General features: G+C 42.4%; 1 pseudogene; it reads right to left on the bottom strand.

Annotated features, from left to right (window-relative positions):
- Positions 1 to 4500: 4500 nt before the first annotated feature.
- Positions 4501 to 21762, bottom strand: LOC115694536 (transcription factor TCP20-like; annotated as a pseudogene).
- Positions 21763 to 24918: the final 3156 nt, after the last annotated feature.

Raw genomic sequence — 24918 nt, 5'->3', positions numbered from 1 at the left:
ATGACTATTATTGTTGGTTGTCTACATTTTTCTGTAATACTTTGTCTCATGATGATAGAGATCTCATGAGAAAACCATCGTTAGGGTACTAAATTTCCTCATCGGTTTACTAAATCATAGAAAAGAAATAAACAAAGTGCATTAAGCTTTCATGAGATGATGAACTAAATCCAAGTTCTGCATTTGCATCTTGTTTCTTTCTATTTTATTGGAATACGCATGCTGCTTGATTGCAACTTCATAGAGGAATCACTTGACCTCATTTGAAGAGGTCGAAACTTAATTGATTGTTCTCAAATCGCTGATATCACTGTCCGCATGGTTTTTACCTTTCGATTTGACCTCCAACTTTGGGCTTTGTAACTGCTCTTTCGTGATATTTTTGCCCGGTTTTCTCGCTTGCTTGGACTTGAGTGCATCACTTTGTGGGTCTTTTGTGGTAAAATAAATTCCTCTGGGTCCTACTCACTTTTCTGAATTTCTCATAATGCTGTTCCAGAAGTAAATCCTTGAGATTTTAAGTTTGAGATAGAGGTTTTTGGCTATGTTTAGAATATGAGAAAAGGAGAGAGAAATGGTCTGTCCAGTTTGAAGAAAATACAAAAAGGTCAACTCTTTGGTTAGTAATTTAAAAAGTTAGTGTTGTTTTTGGTTTGCTGGGGGTTAAGTTTGGGTTTGGCTTTAATTTGTGAAATTTTTTAGCAAGTTCAGTGACCAGTCTTAATTTCTGGGTCAAAAGCTGGAAAGGCTTAATTAATGTTGCTCAGTGTGGAAAACGAAACCTTTACGTTGTAGGTGATCACGAACTATGCTCACGAATCAGAATGTCTCGGTGTAACTTTTGCTTCGTGTTGGTTGTGTGGTTAAGATACAAGAGTCCAAATCTACGATTTTTTCTAGATTGAAGGCATTTGCATTTGTCTATTTTTGTTTTGCTCCTGTTTTGCAATAGCATGCAAAAGCAGGGACTAGATTCTTTAACTAATTTATCTTTGAGTTAATGTTACGAGTGATAAATTTACCTCAAACTAATTTTTTGACCACCGAAAACCCCAAACTGGTACATATGTGATAATTTTACTCCCAAACTAATTTTTTTATCATAAAAAAACCCCAAATTGATACATTTGTGATAAATTTACCCTTCATTAAATTAAATTAATACCACAAAAAATCACAAATTGGTACACATATGACAAACGGAGGATAAAAGCTCAAATTGGTGCACTCATCCATTGCTATGTGTCATTTAATTTAGAAATATGACGGTAAAATTTAACGGAAATTAGCATATGATAAAATTATCACAAAAGTATCAATTTAAGATTTTTTGTGATCAAAAAATTAATTTAAAATAAATTTATCATAAATATATCGATTTGAAATTTTTCGTGATATGAACTCTCTATCTTTTTGCAGTCACGTCTATTAGGCAAGTCATTTCTGGCCAATACCACATGCCGATGTTCATATATGACAGGCTTTGAAAACTTACCGTCTCGTACGGCAAGTGGACTGTCAGAGAATTGTCCTCTGAAGTTCTTCATCGTCTTAATTTTCTGTATAGGGTGCTAGTTTACGTTTTACTGAAAAAATGTAAAGGTGAACCATCTTTCAGGAAGCGTCATGAAACAGAATAAACGTTAATTGAGAAAATAAGTGCAGATTGAGACCTGCTTATCCATGTATACCTGGACCTCGAAACACGGAAATAAGTAGATAAACCATATTTTGTGAATTTCAAGCTAGTGATTGATGCTCTCATTGTCTTTTCTTTTGTGATATTTTGATTACTCATATACCGGAGGAAATTTATTCACTAGTTTTCAGATGCAAAAAAGGAAGTTCGATGAGTTGGTTGAAGACTAGGGCGTTAAGATTTTGGCTGAACCGAAGGCTCAGATGCATATTATTGGAACCAAGATGGACTTTGTAGATGACAAGCTCAGGTAAATGCTGTGCATTTCATCTTTTCCCCTATCATGTACAGGAATTATTTCTTCTCCATAGTCCATATATGAATTGAGCATCCAAAATTTAATAGACTCACCGTAATTTACAACTTATATTCCAGTCTAGATTCAACGTTATCTGGCGAAATGGAAATTAGTTTAGCAGCAAACTTAATTTGCACATTATGTCTGTCGTAGTTGTTTCTAGGTTCTAGTCCTGACACAAATATATACGTTTGATGGAAGAAACATTGAACAAGTCTTAGTCGATATGTGTCCAGATACTTGTGCAAAAATCAAACTGAATGTGTAGTCGGTTAAGTCAGAGAAGGCTTGCAAAATGCAGGGCTTTAGTCCCTAGGTTGACTGATGATATGATAGTTTAGTTCTTAAGAGAAAGTTTTGGTTACAGTTCTGTCTGTAATGATTATTTTGGATTATATGCTCCTGTACTTCGCCTCCCAGCGTTGACTAGCTTCTCTGGAGGTCCGAATTCATCTTCATCAATCCAAATACTACAGGGCAATGCTGTTGTGGAGTCCTTCATGACGACGATTAGCTTAGACCGAATCATATAGTAGGACATGGAGAAAACCTATTGTCCTTGTCAACGGAAAATGTTCAGCTGATCACTGTTTGTTAGATCATGGCACAAATAAATAGCATTGCTTCCTCTATGTGACAAAGCTGATTAGAGAATATGCAGTAAATAGACAAGAGAGAAGATGGAAAAGAGGAGAAAGAGAGGAGAAGAAAAGTAGAAGAAATAGATCGTAAAAGCCAACAAGGGGCTCATGGCTTGTGTTATTGAAGCCCTACTCCTATCGCAATATATTTATATTGAATATAACTTGTATATGACCAAAATGCCCTTATGTAGGTAAAAAGAAATAAAACCCAGAAAAAAAAAACTGAAGCCACTCGAGTAACATAACACATCCCCTCAAGCTGGAGCATACCACTCGAGTAACGTAACACTCCCCCTCAAGCTGGAGCATATAGGCTACCCATGCACAGCTTGGAACAACCAGCAACAAAGGCAAGACAAAACAACACTTTAGTGAACATATCAACAAACTAATCTCTAAAGGCAACGTAAGGAATAGCAACCAACTTCCGCTTCACAGCATCACGAACAAAGTGAGAGTCAACTTCTATATGCTTAGTTCACTCATGAAAAATAGGATTCCTAGCTATATAAATAGCTGCCTGACTATCATACATCATATCAATAGGTTGATTAATAGAAAATCCAAGCTCCTGGAGAAGGGATTTCAACCACAACAATTCAGCCACATTATGTGTCATAGCACGATATTCAGCCTCTGCACTATACCTGACAATGGTAGTTTGTTTCTTGCTTCTCCAAGTAACCAAATTACCACTAAGAAAAGTGTAATACCTAGTAGTAGGCCGATCACACGCTGACCCAGCCCAATCAGCATCAAAATAGCCAACCATAGTGGAAGAGCAATTTGGTTTATAAATTAGTCCCTTACCAGGAGAGCCTTTACAGTACCAAAGAATGCGACAAATGGCATCTCAATGAGCCTTCTTGGGTGACTCCATGAACTAACTCACCACACCAACAACAAAGGAAATACCGGGACGTGTAACAGTAAGATAAATTAGTTTCCCAACTAGACTTCGATATCAATGCTTATCTTCAATATCATCTCCATCAACTCCAAACTTTTGATTTGGATCCATAGGAGTATCAAGTGGCTTGTAAGCTAATGTATCAATCTCAGATAAAAGATCAAAAACATACTTTTGCCGAGACAATTAATACCTTTCCTACTTCGTAAAACTTCAATACCCAGAAAATACCTAAGAGCTCTCAAGTCTTTAATCTGAAACTGCTACTGAAGAAAAGACTTGACCTCAGAAATGCTAGTCACATCATTGCTAGAGACAATTATATCATCCACATATACAACAAGAATGATCACCCCCGACTCCTTCTTTCAAACAAAAACAGAATGATTAGAATAACACTAGTGGAAACCACACTTGGAAATCACTTAATTGAATTTCTCAAACCATGCTCTTGGAGACTATTTCAACCCATAAATGGCCTTATAAAGCCAGCATACTTTACTACGATTCTCCCCTTGAGCAGCATACCTAAGAGGTTGCTCCATATATACTTCCTCAGATAAATCACCATAAAGAAAAGCATTCTTCACATCCAGTTGATATATTGGCCAATCAAAATTCACAGCAAGAGAAATAATTACACGAACAGAATTGAGACGTGCCACAAGGGGAAAATGTCTCAAAATAGTCCACCCCATAAGTTTGAGTAAAACTTTTAGCAACAAACCGAGCCTTAAGACGTTTAACTGAGCCATCTGGGTTGTACTTGATGGTGTACACGCACCGACACTTCACCACATCTTTCCTGAGAGGAAGATCAACCAAAGACCATGTCTGGCGGGACACCAGAGCTTCCATTTCCATAGCCATAGCTCTCTTCTACTCAAGACGAGACAAGGCCTCAGTGATAGAGGTATGAATTGTGTGAGTATGTATTGATAGAGCAAAGTCATGTAATGGGGAAGGAAGCTGTGAAAGAGACACATAGCACTCAATAGGGTAAGCAAAAGAGGATTTTTGTGTACAAGAACGAGTACCTTTGCTAAGGGCAATCGGAAGATTGTTCGGACCAGGAGACAAGGAGGGAGACTGGACGGAGGGCGTGGAAGAGCTAGAGATTAGTGGTGCCGCAGACTGCTTTCGCCGCTGATACACCTACAAGGGAGGAGACACAGGAGAAGGATTAATAGAGTCTAAGAAGAAAATTTGCGGAATAGGAGGATCGGCAACATTGTCAGTTGAAAACTCTTTACCCTCAGTGGAATAGTATGGTATGCCTTCGAAAAAAGTAGCAAAGCACATATTGGGTACAAGTCATAGGATCAGAACATCGATATCCTTTTTGAGTTCATGAATACCTGAGAAAAACACATTTGAAGGCACGAGGGGATAGTTTATCAACATAGGGACGTAAGTTATGGACAAAACAAACACACCCAATGATGCGAGGGGTAAGAGGGAATGCCGGCTTGTCAGGAAACACAACACTAATCAGTGACTGATTATTGAGGACAAGTAGTAAGGACAGCATCACTCCAAAATGATTTTGGGACATGCATACAAAACAAGAGTGAACGAACAACTTCTAGAAGATGACGATTCTTTTTCTCGGCCACACCATTCTGCTGAGGGTATAAGTACAACTTGTTTGATGTATAATGCCAAGATTAGAACAAAACAAAGAAACTAATTTCTTTGAGTATTCTAGAGCATTATCAGTTCACAAAATTTTAGGGGATGTATTAAACCGATTAGTAACTGCACGATGAAAGAATTGAAAAACAGATAAAAATTCAGAACAGTCATGAAGCATATAAAGCCATGTTAGATGAGAATAATCATCCACCAAAGTAACAAAGTACTTAAAACCATTTATACTATCAATATGCAAAGGTCCCTAAATGTCCAAATGAACAAGTTCAAGTAAAGTAGATGCACGAGAATCACTAGGACTAGGAAAAGAACTACGATGATGTTTCCCAAGTTCACACGCCTCACACTCAAGAGTAGAAATTGATTTACACTCGGGAATTATTTGTTGTAACTTAAATAAGGATAAATGTCCTAAACGGGAATGTCATAATAGGGGGTAGTAGAACTAACAGCTAGACCATTGGCATCAACAATAGAGACACCATCCAGATAGTAGAGTCCATCACGTTCATGCCTTCCACCAATCGTCTTCTTTGTCTAAAGGTCCTGGAAGATGCAAGAAAAGGGGTAAAATGTAACAGAACAACCAAGAACTTTAGTTAACTGACTAATAGACAACAAATTCAAAGGAAGTTGGGGAACATGTAAGATAGAGGACAAAGAAAGGAGTGTGTGAGTGAAACACCCCTTGATCCAACCCCCTGAGTAGAGGAACCATTAGCTAAAATAACTTCAGATGAAGAACTATGGTGGGAAGAGAATAGTTCTTGCTTACCCGTTGTGACATTCCGAATTTCGGCCCATTTTTGGGATTTATAAAACATGTATTTCGTCAGTGCGCTTATAATAAAATCTCGCCCGGAACTAATCACTCTTGGGTTATTATTTTTAAATTAGAGATTTCACTAGAATCGCACTCGATCGAATTTGGCCGTTATTTAGAGCCCAAACTTTGGTATAGAATTTCTCGGAGTTCCGGGACGAATTTAATTGGACGGTGTCGATATTATTGTGGCCAGCCTCGATATTGCCCGGGATATGTGAAAAGTGGATTTTTGATCGGGTGCGAATTTGGACTAGTAGACCTCCCTCGTAGTGTGTTTTGGGTTATTTTCTTTTGGCCCTTTTTCCTAAATTATAATTAGGATTATTGTGGACCATTAGATCAATTTCGGATTCAAACGTGAGCCGTTGGAACGAGATCATTGCGTTGACTCTCTCTCTCTCTCTCTCTCCCCTCTGCCGCACCGTCCCCTCCCCCATTGCGCCCGTCCACTCTCTCTCTCTCTCTCTGCCCCATGTAATGTCCACTCTCCCTCTCTCTCCTCATTTTCTTCTTTCCTTCTTTCTTCTTCTCTTCCTTCTCTCCTTGGCCGTGGCTTCTGCTTCTTCTTCTTCAACTTTTGCATCTAATTCATTTCGCTCGCTCGACCGCCGACCACCTCGTCGTCCGCCTTGCGCCGCTGCGAGCCCCGCCGTTGCCGTCGTTGTAGCCGCCCAGCAGCAGCTCGCCGCCACGAGTCTCGCCCAGCCGCTCGTCGCTGCGAGCTCAGCTCGCTGCTCGCTTGGTAGCTCACCAGACCGAGCTCGTCCGTTCCGTGCCGCTCGTCACGCCCGATCGCCGCCGCGCCGTCAGCCCTGCTCACTGCTCGACCGTCGCCCCAGCTCAGCCACCGCCACCCTGCTCCACCCAGCCGAGCCGTATCGTCGCCCGTCGCCCCTGTCCACCAGCTCACGACCGCGCCTGTATCTCGCCGGTGCTGCTCAACCGCTCGCCGGCCGGCCCTGCATCGCCAGTCGCCGCCTCGTGCCACCCCGTCTCCGCCGACTCAACCCCCCTCAGCCCCCATCTCCCTCTCTCTCTATCTCTCTCATCATCACCACCCCCGGCTGACTTCCCCCTCCCCTCCGCGCCATCGCCGCCACGTCACCATCGCTGTCGCCGTCGCCACCGCGTCACCATCGCTGTCGCCGTCGCCGCCGCAACTCGCCGTCCAGCCAGCTCGCCAACCAGCCAGCCCAGCCCGCAGCCAAGTCGCCCCGGGCCGTGGCCAAGCCATTGCCCGCTCAGCCCAGGCCACTGCATGTCGCCTAGCCCGTCGCCCAGGCCGCTGCCCAGCAGCGCCCAACCGCGCCTAGCCGTGTGCCCAGTTGTGGCCAAGTCGCCGGACCGTGCCCCGAGCCGTGGCCGTGCCCCGCGCCCTCGCCAGTGCCGAGCCCATGACTGTTCACCCTAGCCATTTTAGGCCCGTGCCAATTTTTCCCGGGCCAAAACCTAGTAAGTGACTTCCTAAACCCTACTTAGTATAATGGGTATTTTTAGACTTGTTTAGGGTGTGATTAGTACCGGATTAGTGGGTAAATTTGGGTTAGGGCCAATTTATAAATGTGATTAATTGGTGGATTGAATTGTGGTGATTATGTGGCATGTTTAGTGGCTAATTTATGTGGGTGCGATAGTCGAATTGTCGTGGCATTTGTAGATGAAATTGATGTTTAAATGTGGTCAACTTGAGTGTCGGATTTGTGGGCTAGTGTGGTGAGCTCGTGATTAAATTGTGTGACTTGTATGCCTGTGAGAACGGATTTGAGACGTGTTGACGGTGGTCCGTGAAAGGAAAGTTTGACCTGAGATGTGTTGACGGCGGTCATTGGAATTGATTGAATTGTGTGGCTTGGGTGCCTGTGAGAACGGACTTGAAACGTGTTGACGATGGTCCGTGAGAGGAAAATTTGACCTGAGGCATGTTTACGCGGGCTGTGAGAAAGGACCTGAGGCGCGTTGTCGCGGGTCGTGAGAAAGTTGGTTGGATACGTGTGCGTATTGTGACCAGTTGGATTGGCTGAATGCACGCGTGGGTGTTTGGTTGGATTGGTCGAATGCAAGTGGGTTTGGTGCCCGAGTGATTGTGATATGGTCGTGAACTATTATTGCATTATTATGTTTGGACTAATATGCAGGATTGGCATGTAGTTCGAGAAGAGGTAAGTTTGTTGTGTGGGATTGATTGTGTTGGCTGGTGGATTGCATGTTAGACTCGTCTAGGTACGCATTGGCCTAGGTGGGGTATAGGTCGTCTGCTTATTGAGATTTATTCTCATTGCTGTAGTGCAAATATTTTCAGATCCCCGACCTTGAATATGTCGCCACCTAGGCGTTTTGGGATTCCTATGCATACGGTGCATGAGGAGACCGAATACCCGGGACTGAGCCCGGATGAGATGTACATTAGGCATCGTACCACTATTTGGGTAGATGTGGGATTAGAGGAACTGCAACACAATACCTATTTGGCTTGGTCCCACCGTGTCGGGTTGGTGACTACTGGGCCAATCCGGGGTTTTGAGGGGTTGCAGCATGCTAATGAGGGTGCGGTGAATTGGGAGCCCTGGGACAAGTTTACTCCCGATGGTGAGGTGATGGATCCTGACAATCCACCGGAGAACCCTGTTCCAGAGCCTGAACCCGAGCCCGTTCCAAAGCCTGAATCCGAGCTCGAGCTCGAGCCCAAAGAGGAGCCTATGGTGTCCGAGCATGAAGAGGAGCCGATCGAGATCGACACGGAGTCAAAGCCTTCGAGGTCCAATTCGGATTGGGCGCCGTAAGGATGTATAGGTGTTAGGCCTGGAAGCCATTTTGGTAGAGTCCCTTTTTGTGCAGTCAGTAGTCTACCTGGCCACATGTTCCTTTTTTACGACGAAGGTGGATATTAACCCTAGAGGCCTAATGTATGAATTTTTGGGATTTCCAGCTAATGTTATATGTTTATTGATTTGCGTTTGTTCTACCTCGTTGTCATTATTTATTGTCTGGAATGTTTAAATTTCGCTTCCGCCTGCGTACGACTTTGGGTGATTCGTTTGGGGTCGGCGACGCGTCCTGGGACGTCGCGATCAATACGACCTTCGGAGGGGTGTCGCGAGCCCGTCGGTGTTCGGGCCATGACACCCGTCATATGACTAGAATCTCCCCAAGTGAATGACTCAGGTGCTAGAAGACAAAGTAGAGAAAAAGGCCACGTTACCTGTGCGTGCAAGAGTTGCAGTGGATGAGAAAATGGAAGCCTTTAGTTGCTGGACACGCTTGATAAGTTGTGTAATCATATCATCCCAAGCCGTAGACTCAGAAGAATTACCCCCAATTGGGATAGATGGATATGTGTCACAAGAAGACACATTTCCAGCACTCCCTTCAGACACAACAACATTTGCAATAATTAATCATTGAGCCCACTCAGGCTTGCCATGCTTGGCCCAACAAGTATCAACATTATGACCAGATTTGCCATAATATGTACACTGATGGCTGTCTCGATCAGAACTATATTTACTACATGCACTACCACGGTCACGGCCTCCCCTGAACCACAACCTCTATTAGAAAATCCATCACGACCACAACCACCACTACTAGCCAAAAGTGTTGAACTCTCTTTAGATGATGTAGAAGATGAAGGAACAATGCGCTCAATTCGACAAAATACTTCATTCATAGAGACAACTTTATCTCCAACAAGAAGCTAGCTCTTCACAGGTTGTGAGTCGGTATTCAATCCAAATAAAAACTTAGCCACTTGAAATTTAGCCCATTGTGTCTTTAGTCTCTCAAGATCAGTAGTGATGGGCTGATAAAGATTGAGTTCTTCCCACATGCCTTTCAAAACACGTTGACTAAAGCCTAGACAGCTGAGGAAGCGTAGAATAGAAGAGATGTGAAGCATAAGGGGAGCAGGCAGTCGGCAACCAATAATAGAGGGCCATTCTCGAGAGATCTAGAGAGAGATTGAGCGAGCCGAGGGGGGACGTCGAAGAAGACAAGGTCTCCAGCGACCACCGCATTGGAACCGCGACCGGCAAGCCGCCACCGCGCCCCTTTCACGACGTCAAAGCCACGCGTGCTAGGTGTTTGTGAAATGCCCAAGTGAGAACAGAGGGGGTTCAGTTTGGTAAGAGAGCAATAACCATTAACTCGTGCCCCATTGGAGGAAAACTTAGTCCAAAACATGATAAATACGTAAGAGGAAGAAAGAAAGGTATGGTTACCTCAAGAAGTAGCTGCATCTAAACCTCAACAAGTTGTTGTTCATCCGACTTTCTGCGGTGAAAAGGTTCCTGCAACTATTGTAATCTACGAAATTCCTGGAGCAAAGAACATCACCAACCTTGTTAACCCCGAAATAATTGCAGTAAGTCGAAAAAAAAAACAAAGAAAAATGAATCATTCTGAGACCTATTGCTTAATCATATACGTACCTTCGGGAAATACTTTAACTCGAGTGATGGTGGCTGAATAATTTCGACCACCAAGGAGGATAACAGAAATCACCGGAACAAAAGAGAAACCAATTACTTGCCACGGATTGAGGGAGTAGAATGTGATTAGTTTCTTGAGAGAGAGAAAAGATTATGCAAGAATAGTAAATACATAGATGGTATAATAAATTTGGACAATATTTTTCTCCAATCATATCTTTTATAGGTAGAGTTTTTTTTTTTACCACATTTTGATTGGTGGGTTACAAGGTGTGATGAATATCACCCACTTTTAATATATGTAACCACCAATAAGAGGCGTAATTGGAGGACATCTTTTCTTAGAGATGGAAAGACACATGACCTATTTCTTCCAATCTAATTATGAGGTGAAAAACTAAACTCGTTTACTTTGTTTGTAGTAACTAAAAATCCAATTAAAGGACCTTTTTTTTTTATAAGTAATGAAATAGGGACAAAGGCCCAGAATTCAATTGGAGGACTTAGATCTTGCTGACTACCATATAGGTTAACTACATTTATGCATTATAGAACATAATTTAATGATTTGATTTCTTCTTTTTGATAGACTATTGTCATTAGCAGATCTAATTGAGTCATACTTTTGTCCATCCCCAATTGGAGCTAAGTTTTGAATTGATGGATTACAAATGTGGATATCGGTGATATCCATGTTCATCATTCACCAATTAAAGACCTGAATAGAGGAATTCTTTTCAACATGGTCCTAACCAATAAATTTTTTTAAAAATTTCAAGGGCACGAATGCAAAGGCTTAGCTACTTGGAGGCCCATAAAACATCATGTAAGCCCCATGATGGATTAATTTTAGGCCTTTGGCCTATGTAGGTGGTCCTGCCGAAAACAGCTCACATGTAGTCAGTGAAATTTAAACAAATGATATCTGATTTTTGAACTGGAAATCCCCTAATGCCCAAACCCAACTTTGTCAATCATGGGTTAATTTATTTTTTCTAAAATAATTATATTTAATTTTGGTGACTTTGTAAAAGGTCATTGACAACAGTAAAAGTCATGGTGCGTAGTTGTGTGATACATAGATAGTTCATCAATGAAGCGACTAGACAAATGTCGCGATGCAGGGTTCGGTGGTGTGGGACAGGTACAAGATGTTTTCTTGGGATGCACAATTCAAAAACAAAAAAACAAAAAAATAAAAATAAAAGAATTGTAAGATTTTGTGTTTTTCTTTTCAAATTGTTGCCATCTATAAAAGTTAATTTTTCAGTCAATTAAAGAAACATTTCCAATAATCGAATAGCACGCATGTCTTTAAACCAGCTTTGAGGAATTATAAATTATAATGTGATAAACATATCAACAGATTATTATATATATCATAGATGATAAAGAAAACAATAATTTTTGTTATCAATTAATATGCTACGCTATCAATTTTGTGACTCAAGTCATGGTATTGAAAATAATATACCCGACTCAGCAATTTCAAGTGATTTGGAAGGAAAGTAAGCTGCAAGAATCCAGCTCCACAAGGGTTGACGTGGCCTTCATTTTCATCGCCATAGCCGAGACCTTTTTCCCTTTTTCCCACCGAGACCGCCTCGCCCCCTCCGCTCTGCCCCATCTGCTGGCAAATCTAGCTCAAGGATGACTGAGAATTCAAGACCCCACCATGGCCATCCTGTGATAGCCCCACCTCCAATCCCGGAATCCTCTGGTTGAACCCAGTCAAGAGATTAGGGAAGCTCATCAGCCCCACATTTAGGGGTGAGCGGTTCCCGGTCCGGTCCGGTTCGGTCCAACCCAAGATTCGGAAACCAGATCGGGAGGACCAGTTCCCAGTTTCTAGGATCGGAGACCAGACCGGCTAGTCTTGGGACCGTGGACTGGACCGGAACAATGGTCCGGTCCAGTTCCAATGGGACTAGTGATCCAGTCTGGTTCCAATGGGACCAGTGGTCCGGTCCAGTTCCAATGGAACTAATCACTTATTGATAAAGGCAAGAGAGAATTGAGGAAATTAGATTAGACTTTCTATTTTTTTCAAAAATTTTAAAAGTAAATAAATATATATAAAAATTAGAAAAATATATATTTATCGGTCCGGTCTAGTCCGGTTCCTACCCTAGAATCAGGAACCGGACTGCCCAGAAACCGGTTCCACTTTTAGGAACCGGGAACTGGACCGATACTCCCGAGAACCGGACCAAATCGGTCGGCGCGGTCTAGTCCGGTCCAGTCCCGATTTGGGCGGTCCATCTTGCTCACCCCTGTCCACATTCATGTGTGGAAACTAGACCCCTTGAAACCCAAAATTTGACACATAATCCGAGCTCTCGCCCCGATGCTTGCCGCCACAGCCGCAGACTGATCAGGGCAATGAACGAACCCCGGACTGACACATCTCTCTGAGGGCCACACCCCGCGGTCTGCAACCTGTGATTTACTGAGATATACATTCGAAATCGCCAAATTATCCCCGCCTCTGAACCCAATAAGCGGCCCTACATCCCCCAACCCTTCCATCTTGGCCGCAACAGAGCTGCCCTGTTCTGAAACAGAGGAACCTGCCAGGGTGAGGGCTGAGGTCGGGACCGTCCCGGTCCCAGTGGAGGCAATGATCGACGGCAACAGCCACTGAATCGTCTCTCCATCGGTCTTGTGACCCAATTCTCTGGTCAATTGGAAAATACTAGCCGCACACAGAGATGGCATCCTGATTCTCCTTCCTCTGCCATCGACCTTCTGGAGCCTGACCTTGTTGGAGCTTCTCTTGGGCGCCAATTGCTTCCTTGAGTCGTCCTTGCTCGCAATCACAATCTGGAAGTCTTTGATCTCAGAAGGGTTCTTTTCTTTTGGGTGTTGCTGCTGATTGGAGACATTGCACTCCACGAGAGTGATGAAGCAGAGAGAGCGAGAGAGAGAGAGAGAGAGAGAGGTGAATGAATGGTGCCAAACAAAGACGATCTTCTTCCAAATAGAAAACCCTGGATATTTCCTATGACTTTTCAGTGCAATTTGTGACTTTGAGTCTTTTTTTTTCAAGTTTAATGTCGCCCCACCACTCCACTATCTTTCTTTTTTCTTTTTACCGCCACACAAAATTCCAAACCATTGACTTAACACTGCTCAACAGGAAATTTTGTCAAGTTTCACTGTTTTGCTCTGATGGAGAGAAAACAGAAGCCTTTTATCTGGTCCATAATCCATCCATACGATGGATGAGTGTGGCAATGAGAATGGAACGATCAGAATACAGAAAATAGGAGGAGTTGGAAGATGCTGCCTTCAAGAATTCTTGCAGACAACATAATTGATGACAATCATGAACTAGTTACAGACTTTTCCGCACCAAGCGATATCAGAAGAAGTTATTTCTTCTCTCTTTTGGCATTTTCACACTCGCAAATATCAGAAATTGCTGGTCTTAAGGGCAAAGAAGGGGTCTTGGTTTTTCACTGTGTTCCTTTTTTTACTCATTATGATAATCGGAGGGCTGGACGTTGAAAATTCAAGCATTCATGCGTCAAACTGTGACTGGGGAATCAAACAAAAGTTGGTTTGTCAGGGCATTGATGTCCCCGTCTCCAACGTGATTGGACCAGTCGGTTCTTTGTTTCTCTTCCTATGTGTCGGAGTAAATGGGGGATGCTCCGTGCGGAAAACAGGGTCTTGCCCCAGAGCATCCTCTCTCCTTTCGACAGGATAACGAAGGGTGAGAACTAAGAAGCATTGACTTGTGTCGATAATCTCTCTCTATATATATTAAATGAATGACTAATTTGAGCCACAATTACTCTCTTTTGATGACTTAATTCCCTTGAAAAACAGTGACTTTAGCTTGAATCTTAATTCTCAATTCTTGTCCAAATTTTCTTTTTATCTTGTAAAAAGGTGCCACTTTTAGATCGTGTCTCAATTTTGATCTCAATTTTTTTATCTCATAAAAAAAAAGCATCAACTTCAACATATGTCCCAATTGTAGCCTAAACTTTTTTTGTCTTGTAAAAAAATACAAACTTTTAGCTGGTACTTTAATCTAGTCCTTTTCAAGTATCTGTTGAGTTCACATGGAATAACACGTCGGTTTTTTAACAACGGAAACTTGACGAAGCCTAGATTTGGGTACCCACTGAAAGTTGACGCTTTTTTCATGAGATAAAAAAAAATTCGACCAAAATTGGAACCCAACCCAAAGTTGGTGATTTTTTACAAGACAAAAAATAAGTTTAGGCCGGAATTGAGACACAAGTTAAAGTTTGTGTATTTTTTTTTAGACCAAAAAAAGCTTGGACCATATTGGGTCTCGAGCTAAAATTGATACTTTTTAAGGGAAATGGACTCTCGTTTGATTTGGAGCCCTTATAATAATAAGCTCGAATTCTTTTGTTGCTTCTCAATTTCTAAAGATCATAACTCAGCTGCAATGATGCTAAGGGCCCGCTTGGCAACTTGCCAAATAGTAAAAATTTCTGTTTTTTTGTTTCTAGAATCAGGTTGGGAATAGAAATCTATTTGTTAAATTTTTTGTGCCCAAGCACAATTTTGCAAAAAATTATTTCCAGAATCAGTTTTGGAATAGAATCAAGAAGCAAAAAAAAGTAGCTTCTTAATTTTGGAACAATTTTTTCATTTCTGAGTCTTCTTGATTTTCTTCTTTTTTTTGGTTTGTTGTTATTCTTTGGCATTTTGCCCGCCATCCGCCGGCCATCGGCCACAGGCCGCCGGCGATCGGCCACAGGCTAGGGCCGGCGAGGGCGTCGCGGCCCTCACCGGTAGCTGGCGAGGGTCCCCCTCGCCGCCTGGGCGAGGGCGGCTCGCGAGTGCGACAGCGAGGCCTCGTCTAGCCAAGGCGAGGTCGAGCCTCGCCCAGCCAAGGCAAGGCCGACCTCACTGTCGCCACCGGCGAGGGCCGCGACGCCCTCGCTGGCCCTGGCCTGTGGCCGGTCGCCGGGCCAAGGAAGGGAAGGAAAAGAAAGAAAAAAAAGAATTAAATATTATAAAATTCAAAATATTATTAAAATATTATTAATAAAATGAAATTTTATGTAGTTACTAAATGCATTTTTGTTCTTTTTCTATTCTAAGAATAGAAATTTTGGACAGTTACCAAATGCCTTCAAATGCTTAGAAATTATTTCCGAGCACGGAATCAAAAAGAATCATGAGCAAAATATATTTCTGGGCATAGAATGATTGCTATGCGCAGCCTAAATATCTTTTGTGGCTCAAGTTAGACATTCATTAACAGGTTGAATTATGATTTTTAGAAATCGAGGAGCAGAAGAAATCGTGCTTATTATCAGATGGGCTCCGAGAGTAATCTCTACCCCGATGGACCGACCACCGCACTTATAAACGTTTTCTCTTTCTTCCCATGCTACAAAGTATGTAGTTACGTTATTACCACTACAAAAAAACATGTAATTTGCGATGGAAATTTGCGACGGATTATATTTTCCGTCGCAAATTTGCGACGGAATTTTTATATGTCGCAAATTTGCGACGGAAATAAAAAACCGTCGCTAATTCCGTCGCAAATTTGCGACGGAAAAAAGTTCGTCGCAAATTTGCGATTGAAAAAAAAACCGTCGCAAATTTGCGACGGAAATAAGTTCGTCGCAAATTTGCAACGGAAAATAAATCCGTCGCAAAATTTTCATCGCAAATTTCCGACGGAAAAAAAAACCGTCGCCAAATCCGTTGCAAATTTGCGACGAAAACGCACGTCCGTCGCAAATTTGTAGTTTATTAGCCCGTGATATTCCAGCCCTATCTCTCTCTCTCTCTCGCTCTCTCTCGCTCTCTCTCGCTTTTCTCCCTCTTTCATATGTCTGAAATCAGTAAAATTCGCGCACCCACATATTAATCTCGGTGAAGCTTTTGTACCGGTAAGTATCATTAGCTAGCTTCGTGACTATTCATCGTTGCATTGTAATTTCTTTTATTTTATATATGTTTATGTTTGTTTTTTTTTCGTATATGCATCACCGGTTGAACGACCGGCGACACCTCGCCGGCCTTTGGATGAGGCACAACGACCATTTCCGTCGCAAATTTGAGACGAATAAGTGAAAATTCCGTCGCAAATTTGCGACGGAATCAAGGATCCGTCGCAAATTTGCGACGGAATAAAGGATCCGTCGCAAATTTGCGACGGATCCTTGATTCCGTCGCAAATTTGCGACGGATGAATTCCATTTCCATCGCACATTAAAAATTATTAAAAAATGATTATTCTTTTTGGGTATGTGTCTAATTGAAGGTCTCACAATCCAAGTGGACGTTGCAATTCTCATCAAATTGACCACTTTCTCCTACCAATATTTCAGTCAAATATTTGGGTAAATCTTCTTTACATGGTAATTTTTTTTTTCTATTTTTGCAATTTTATATTAATTGTTGCGTGAATAACAAAAATTATAATTTTCAAAATTTTATGGTTTTAATTAAGAACAATAGATATGATATTTTAAATATTTTACCAGAATTTTTTATTTTAATACAGACACAATGCAAAGAGAAAGGGCTCGGATGTATAATAAGAACTTACCTGGACGTCAAGGATTGACAGATGAGTTTCGTACTGGGTTGGAACTATTTTTAGACTTTGCTAGTAGTAAATATGAGTTCATGGATGGAAATAAGTTAAGGTGTCAGTGTAAAAAGTGCGGTAATGGGAAATTTCTTGTGTGTGATCAAGTTAGAGAACACCTTACTAGATTTGGGTTTAGTCCGAACTATTATAATTGGACTTCCCATGGTGAATCATTTATATCTGATGAAGGATATGGAAGAAGTGACCAATTTTCAGTTAGGGAAGAATGTGGCTATTATGAGCAATTGAACCCATACGAGAGGATGGTGATTGATGCAGCTAGTTATAATTTTGTCACAGAATCAAATCATGCAAGTACTAGTTTTACTTCTATACGTGAACAAGTGGGTACTAGTCATGCTTCACAATTGGAAGATATAGGAGTAACGGGTTTTGATGAGAATGTCTATAATGAAACTTTTCAATCTAATCAGTTTCGGGATGTGTTGAAAGCAGCAGATGAACCTTTATGGACAGGTTGTGAGGACCACACTAAGTTATCGGTGACAGCCCGACTATTAAATATTAAGGCAGAGCATAATGTGTCTGCGGATTGCTTCAACTCTTTTGTTGAAGTAATGCGGGAATTATTGCCTCGTGATAACATCATGCCAAGTGATTTTTATGATATGAAAAAGCTAGTGGATAACTTAGGTCTTCCGGTGGTAAGGATTGATGTATGTAGTAGGGGTTGTATGATATATTGGAGAGATGATGAAAATGCAGAATCTTGCAAATTCTATAGCCAACCTAGGTACAAGATTAACAGGAGGCCGGGTCGTAATCAGAAGCGTAGACCATGCAAGCAAATGTTTTATCTGCCCTTAATCCACAGATTACAAAGGCTTTATGCGTCTAAAGCCACTGCTGAACACATGACTTGGCATGCAAATCATGAAACAGAAGAGGGTCTAATGTGTCATCCTTTAGATGCGGAGGCATGGCAACATTTTGATAGAACATACCCTGAGTTTGCGATGGAGCCTCGGAACATCAGGTTAGGTCTCTGTGCCGATGGATTTGCTCCATTTAGGAAAACAGGAAAAAGTTATTCATGTTGGCCAGTTATCTTAACGCCGTACAATCTTCCACCTGGTATGTGCATGAAGACACCTTATATGTTTTTGACATTGATCGTGACAGGGCCACAAAATCCGAAAAAGTTGATAGATGTTTATATGCAACCATTGATTGAGGAGTTACAACGGCTATGGGTTGAAGGTGTCCCTACGTATGACGTTTCTACCGATCAAACATTTGTAATGAAGGCTGCCCTTCTTTGGACGATAAATGACTTTCCAGCTTACGGAATGTTATCTGGATGGAGTACAGCTGGGATCTTAGGATGTCCGATATGTTTGGAGAGGTCAAAGTCATTTAGATTAAAACATGGAAAAAAGCCCAGTTATTTTTGACTGTCACAGACAATTTTTACCACCAAGTCATCCTTTCAGAAGGAATAAGAAAGAGTTCACCAAGAATAGGACTGAAAGAACGCGTCCACCAGTGAGGTTGACCGGCGATCAAATTTGGGAGCGTGTGTAGGACTTTCCAACTATTGTTGAGAACCCGCATGGCACGACTTTTGCGTACGGAAGTACACATAAGTGGATAAAACGCAGTATATTTTAGGATCTACCATATTGGAAGGCTCATCTTATTCATCATAATCTTGACGTTATGCACATAGAAAAGAATGTTTTCGACAATGTCATAAATACTGTGATGGATGTCGCCGGAAAAACAAAAGACAACTTGAACGCAAGAAAAGATATGAGAGATATTTGCGATCGGCCAATACTAGCTGTGGATGCAAGCGACGGGGGACCAAAATCGAAAGCGGTTTATACATTGGATAAGGAGCGGAGGCGAGTTGTTTGTCAATGGTTGAAATCTGTGCGGTTTCCTGATGGATATGCTTCGAACCTCGGGAGATGTGTTGATTTGAACGAATGCAAGTTCACAGGTTTGAAGAGTCATGATTGTCACATCCTGATAGAAAGACTAATTCCAATAGCTTTGAAGGAAGTTCTACCGAACTTTGTATGGGGCGCCATTACAGAGTTAAGCAATTTCCTCCATGATATTTGCTCGGCAGTGTTAAAAGCATCGCACATGGAAAAACTAGAGAGAGATATTCCAATTATTCTTTGCAACTTAGAAAGGATATTTCCTCCAGCGTTTTTTGATTCGATGGAGCATCTCTTAGTTCACTTGCCTTATGAAGCCAAAGTTGCAGGTCCCGTCCAATTTCGATGGATGTATCCATTTGAGAGGTAATTTTTTTAAAAAAATACAGTTCAAATTATTTTATCATATAATATGTTCCGATAAGCTTCTTTCTATTTCAACTAGATTCTTATATCATTTGAAAAAAAAAGTGAAGAATAAGGCACGTGTTGAAGCTTCAATTTGTAATGCATATATTGTGGAAGAAATGACAACATTTGCATCATACTATTTTGAGCCGCACGTTCAGTGCAAGAGGCGGAGAGCAGGCAGAAATGATGAGGGCCCCATTGATCCCAATTGCACAGCGTTCTCTATTTTCAATTATCTGGATCGACCAAGTGGCGCATGTCAGTTTCGTTACTTATCAGGCGAAGAATTCCATGCAGCCCGTACTTATATTTTACTGAACTACCCAGAAGTCGAGCCATACTTCAAGTAAGTGTAAATTTGCAAATATATGTTTTGTGTGTCAAATATTTGCTAATATTTATATGGTTTTTAATATTAGGATTTTCCAAACTGAAATGTTTGGACTACAACCAACTGAGTTTGACCGTTTGTGCGATGAACAATTTGCAGCATGGTTCAAGACATATGTAAGTTGCCTATGGACCAAAACAAGTTATTAAAATTATATACATCATTTAGTATAATATATATTATTGACTTTGCATGTGTAACCTTAGGTTCACAGTAATTATGATGAAATTGGAGGGCAAGGATTGCTATATCATCTGTCATGGGGTCCACAGTTAAGAGTTCGAAGTTGGCCAGCATATTTCATAAATGGATATAATTTTCATACTCAAGAATATGGAATGGGAAAATCCACAATGAATAGTGGTGTGTCTGTTCGGTCATCCAATGGTAGCAGTTCAGAAGATGATTTTTATGGCTTGTTGGATGAAATCATAGAGATAGAGTACCCTGGACCATTAATGATGCGGGTTGTGTTATTTAAATGCACGTGGTTCGACCCGGTCAAAGGAATGAAGGTGCATACGAAGTTCAATTTGGTTGAAATAAATCACAAGAAAAGGTATATGAAGTATGAACCATTTGTCTTGGCACAACAAGCAATTCAAGTATGTTATGCATCATATCCTAGTTTGAAACGTGACAAAGCTGATTGGTGGGCTGTATGTAAAATCAAAGCACGGAGGAAAATCGAGGAACACTGGAAGGATAGAGCCTACAAACAAGAGGAAGTGTGTAACACGGTTGAAATTGAGGAATATAACATACTAACTTTACAAGATCCGTGTGGAGTAATGATAGATGTGGATCCACCTGAAATTTGCGAATTAAATGTACAAGAATATTCAAAATTTGATTTTCAGACAGATGACGAAGACGAAGACGAAGATTAAAATTTTTGTCACAAAACACTATAGATGTGTAATTATTAACGCTACAAGTACTATTTTGGTTGTTATCATTATTGTTCTTGTTATATTGTTATTGTGCTTTTTTATTATTGTTATTGTCGATTATTCTTTTTATTTTAATTGATCATCCAAAATTTTGTCCCTAAATGCCGACAAGTTAAATATTATTAACGTGCCCTAACATTTTCGATATTCTAATTTCCATTGCAAAATTTGAGATGCCAAAATTTTGGACTGACAAAAAGACGTGGCAAATTTAGGACCCAAATAAATGAGATGCTAAATTTTTGACCGAAAAAAAGACGTCACAAATTTACAACGACATGTAGTTTGTCCATATTTGCGACAGACCAGTATATTCCGTCGCAAATTTGCGACGGACTCAAGCTGTCCGTCAAGCTGTCCGTCGCAAATTTGAGACGGAAAGTGGAGTTCCGTCGCAAATTTGCGACAGACAAATTGAGTTCGTCGCAAATTTGCGACGGAATATACTGGTCCGTCGGAAATTTTCACAAATTTTGGGAGGGAAATTTTACAGTTCGAAATTTGCGACGGATTTTTATTTCCATCGCAAATTTACCACGGATTTTTTTTTACGTCGTAAATTTTTTGTCGTTTGAAAATTTGCGACGGACATAATTTAATCCGTCGCAAATTAGCGACGGAAAGTGGAGTTCCGTCGCAAATTTGCGACGGATCAGTATAGTCCGTCGCAAATTTGCAACGGATTAAATTATGTCCGTCGCAAATTTTGCGACGGAACTCAACCTGTCCATCGCAAATTTTGCGACGGACTATATTGATCCGTTGCAAATTTGCGACGGACTATTCTGGTCCGTCGCAAATTTTGCGAGGGAATTTGCGCGGTTCGAAATTTACGAACGGATTTTTTTTACGTTGCTTGCGACGGATTTTTTTTTCCGTCGGAAATTTTTTGTCGATGGAAAATTTGCGATGGACATTGAAAGTCCATCACAAATTTGCGACGGAAGGAGGAGTTCCGTCGCAAATTTGCGATATTATTACCCCCTTCCCCGACTCCGCCCAAGCCCGATCTGCGCTGCTCCCCCGCCGCCGTTGCCATCGCAGCCGTCGCCGTCGATGCCCAGCCTCGCAGCCGCCCCGTAGCTCCCACGCCCGTCGCCGGTCGGCCCCGCTTACTGCCGTCGCCCGGTCGCCCCGCAGGCCCCGCCCGTCGGCGTTCGCCGCCCAGTTTCTTGCCGCCGGTCGCCGTTTATCCCCGCAAGCTCCGCAGCCCTCGCCCGTCCCGCCGTCGCGGGCCGGCCGCCCGCGAATAAACATCGAGCCAAAAAAAAACAAAAAAAAACGGGGTAGAACAACGAGAACAATCCGGCAACCACATATTCATACAACACCAAATATACAAACATCATATTACGAGACATAAATACGGACTAACATCCTCGGTCACCGTTTAAACAAAAGTTCGGGGTTTGGTTATCTTAACTTCACTATCGGATAACCCAAGTTATACAACCCTAAAACACCCTAGGGAAAAACCTAGGGTCGCCCTCCTCGATGCAGCCTTCAATCTCGGCTTGAATCTCGGAACTCACTGTAGCTCCACTGGGCACCAACAGTAGCTCCGGACTTCCAAAAGAAAAGGCGCACTTCACGGGTTTAGAGGCGTAGGAGTGCGAAAGTGGCGGTTATACAACCGTGAGACGAATCTCAATAAGTGTACAACCCCAAACCCCACGTAGGCACTCACGTACGCGCCGGGGCACAACACACATAACACACGCGATCGGCCAAACTAACAATCACATGCGACCCTACACCTGGAATCCATCACGCACGTTCTACGCACGTTAGAACAATAACCTGACCAACACATCACAAGAAGGAATCACGACGGCGCGTGTGCCTCAATTATAAGACGAAACCACTTGGGCACGTCCCATGCCGTGCCTAGCGGTTTCTACCCCATAATTAAGCATCACATTGCGCGATACAAACACACTCGCACGCTACTCACACCATGCGTCACTTTCCACAATCCTCTCGCTTGTCTTGCCAAATCCCACTCATTCTCAACCTTTCCACCACTACTGCGCCGCGTAAACGCATCGGCCAACGGTCTTCCGACCTCGTCGGGCATCGTCACCCCGTCGGGCCGGGCATCGTCACCTCGTCGGGGGGGCGGCATCATCCCGCGTAAACATACACGCCTCGGGACGGAATCCTACACACACTTTCCTTCTACCGCGCCGCGTAAAAGCGCATCGAGGCCAACGGTCTTCGACCACGTCGGCATCGACACCCGTCGGGCCCGGGCATCGTCACCTCGTCGGGGCGGCATCGTCCCGCGTAAACGTACACGCCTGGGGCGGACCTCTCCAACCAATCTCACATTTCCGTACCCTCGTTCCCTCAAACCACACTTGCCACGCCACCACACAAATACACGCCAAACATACACACTTCACACACATTTCACATTTAAACAACCTCGTCACACAAACACCGCACGAACACCCAATCACACATTGTTGGCACGCGAATGCACTACCACACCACCACACTTCACGGCCACACACACGCGACACATGGCCGGTCCACAATCGGCCCAAGCACAATCCCAAATCGCCACAACCACACAGTCATATCACAACACACACGATCAACACACAACCGGCATTTCTCCACTCCCAAACGTTATCAAATCGATTCGAGGCCCTTCACGACAATTTCACAAAATCTCGGGCCGGACCTATGATACCAACCACACGACAAACGACCCCACGGCACCTAAAACCACACATCACGCCCATCAATCGGTCTTTTTCGCCCTCAAAATCACCATATCTCACTCCCGGCTCTTCCACGGCACTTTCATAAAATTACGAGCCGGTCCTAATGGTACTAAATGCGTATCGAACAGCCACTCACAGCACATCACATGGTTGACCAGACCGAGTTAAGCCTAACTCACCTTGGTTAATCCCAAAATTAATCCAAATTTCGGAATTAATTAAAATGGCCTAGGGTATTTTCTAATTTTCCGATCCCGAACCGAAATTCAATTTTCGCACATACGTGTTCCATATGTGCGTGGCCAACATAATGTGGTGTCGGAATCGCGAAATTCATCGCGCAAGCCCTCGAAAATCCACATCAAAGTCTCGGGAATAAAATAATATTATTTTTCCAATTTTGCCGAAATTCCAATTTTGGCCAAACGACTCTGGTATGCGTGGCCACCCCAAAATGACCTTGGCCGCGAAAAATAACCTCAAACGGCCTCAAAATCCAACATCGGTGTCCACAGGGGCAAAATCGTAATTTTCCCAGGTCCGGACCGAAATCCATTTTTTGCGAAATGGGTGGCCCCAAGGTTGGCCAAGCCAAAAACGTCATCGGCCGATCCAAAATTGTCACTTTCAAAATTCTCGATTCCGGGCCCGAATTCCAAGAAATGACTAAAATCGAACAATCGCACTTTAGCTTATCTCGCTAACGGGTGGCTCATTGGGATTACGCGCCTCGACCCATGACCGACACTAAGTCAAATCACGTTTAAGTTTGCTCGAACCAAGACGACCTCGATTGTCATATAATTACGAAGTGCAATCCATTTAGTCTAGTGCCTTCGGACACGATCAATCAAAGTGAGGCCGGTCTCGGTTGGCTCAAAACATTCCTCGTCAATCCATATGGTCGAAGATCGAACCCGGGTCGAGTTCTTTGGTCGTGCGAACTCAATCCATGTAACCCTACCCCTAAGGTTAGCATCCCGAGAATGCGCATTTCGGGTGAGATCTCACTATAAGTGCATTGATCAAATTCATTTCCTAAATCCGAAAAGGATCGAAAATTCAGATTACAATTCTTCCCCCTAATAAAATTTCGTCCTCGAAATTTACAACTTCTCATACTGTATCCAAACAAATGGGGGTGATGACGTCTCATTATTCCTTTCTCCCAAGTGGTACCTTCTCGTCCCGTAATAATCTCAAACATCTTTGATCAATGGGAACGTCTTATTCCTTAAAACTTATTCCTTCCCATTTTGCCCCCAAAATCCAATATACATGCCCCCAACATATCCTCTACACCCAGTATAGTCTTTCCAAACTGGTCATCCAATAAAATCTCTTACTTAAATCCTGTCAACAGCGCAACTATCGAGGTTCCTTCTCGACTCCTTACAACCTCAAATCTAATGTGTCCAGTAGGACTAAAGCTGAATCAACACGATCTTTGCATTCCATTACTG

The sequence above is a fragment of the Syzygium oleosum genome, unplaced genomic scaffold, assembly GCF_021117445.2.
Source record: "Syzygium oleosum isolate NSW1041296 unplaced genomic scaffold, Sole_v2.1 Sole_v2.53, whole genome shotgun sequence".
Lineage (NCBI taxonomy): Eukaryota > Viridiplantae > Streptophyta > Magnoliopsida > Myrtales > Myrtaceae > Syzygium > Syzygium oleosum.
The sequence above is the reverse complement of the archived record's forward strand: the minus strand, read 5'-3'. Positions and strand labels throughout refer to the sequence as shown.